Below are 1,545 nucleotides of genomic sequence, written 5' to 3'. Positions count from 1 at the left end.
GTCTACTTTGCTCCTCTAATGTATGGGGAATATAAATATATATACAGTAAGAAAAAAATACCAAGTGTAAAGTTTTCATGTAAAATTAAAGATTAAATGCGCTATACATATTGTGGTGTCATCTTGCAAATGTGGGGAATCCTCAGCAAAAACAAAATATTATATTTCTAATTACTCCAGCTTCTTTTGTGCTTCCTGTATCCGGATCGAATTCTAAGAAGATTTCAACCGCATACATTTACACATGTAGTCAAATGCAGCTCCGCTTGGCCAGACTGAGCTGTATTACACATTAATATTCAAATCAGTGCTTTAAACTCAAACACCAACTTCCAGTATGTTTTATTTAAAGTTGTATGAGTAAGCTAAGTTTTGTCACAGCAGACAGATGCATTTACACACACTCCTTCCTGCAATGGTTTGAATTTACTTTTTTTTTTATCTTTCTGAAATGCATTTTGGGTGCACTAACATGTCAATATTTTGATTAGCAATAACCATCCAGATATAATACCAGATTTACAATCTAAATTGTAAATAGGGTCAAAGTCTGCAGAGTTGCAATTCTCTGCATGTGCATCATTTGTGGTTCTGGGGATGCAGCTGAAATTCTGCAATCATGTACTGATCACCATCAACAAATTATAGATTATTATTATTTTTTTTTAGATTGAACTGTTTATTAAAAAACAACCGCTCACTAAATATGCTTTTGTAGAAATTTCTAAGCTAAGCATCTAATAAGTTCTATAATAAGCATAAATAAGGTCAGATAGCATGCGGAGCATTCCTACATCATGGCTCCAGGGTCTAATCCTAAACTCATGTTACTGTTTGCGTGGCGTTTCTCATGCTCTCCCTGTGTCCATATGTTATCTCTGGGTTCTTCGGTTTCTTCCCAACTACCAAAAACATGAAGGTAAGTAGGTTTGTGACCTGAAGTTACCTCTGTGTGTAATTGTGTGTGTATAATGCTCTGATATTGCCACATCTTGCACAGTGGTCCCAGGACAGGCTCCAGACCCACAGTGAAAACTCCTTAAAAAAAAAAGAAAATCCATGGTCTGTATTTATATGCTTAATAAACTTAGATTAATAGTTATTTATACTAAGACATTTGTTGTGAAATTAGCACTATTTAAAAAATAACCTGCTATGTTTTAAAAAAAATTCTGTGTTAAATGAATGGGGAGTAAGTAGAGGATGCTGAGGGTGAAATTTCAATAAACTAAAAGACCATTTGGGGTAATGAAGTTCGGCTGGTTTTACACGATTTACATGAGTCTTAATCATTAGTAAGAAAGTTGGAGTCTTAACTGCGTTTTTTTTTTGTCTTCGAGTCTATTCTACCTCTGGCAGGACCTGCCGCAGTGGTCTAAATAGTAGCGGGCGGAATTCACGCGCATGCGCATGTCGGTCGGAATGTGTTATTTATTTTTCCCGCCCGCGTTTTGACGTGCATATTTCCTGCTCTTAGGTGATTGGTCAGATGTAGGGGTGGAGCCCTTGGAAGACAGAAGTATTTGCCAATCCCCGAAGTTTGAA

At 36.4% G+C, this 1,545-nt stretch overlaps 1 protein-coding gene across 2 annotated transcripts in view; it reads left to right on the top strand.

Moving 5' to 3' along the window:
* arfgef2 (ADP-ribosylation factor guanine nucleotide-exchange factor 2 (brefeldin A-inhibited)) overlaps nucleotides 1–110 on the top strand; it is a 36,086-nt gene extending 35,976 nt beyond the window's left edge. For both annotated transcript variants that reach the window (XM_083570372.1, XM_083570373.1), the window contains exon 39: nucleotides 1–110. This exon is cut by the window's left edge and continues 1,559 nt beyond it. The gene's annotated coding sequence lies outside the window, so the exon portion shown is untranslated.
* Nucleotides 111–1,545: the final 1,435 nt, after the last annotated feature.

This window comes from Silurus aristotelis (assembly GCF_946808225.1).
Source record: "Silurus aristotelis genome assembly, chromosome: 19".
Taxonomy (NCBI): Eukaryota; Metazoa; Chordata; class Actinopteri; order Siluriformes; family Siluridae; genus Silurus; species Silurus aristotelis.
Note: the sequence above shows the minus strand (reverse complement) of the source record. Positions and strands in the feature narration are given on the sequence as shown.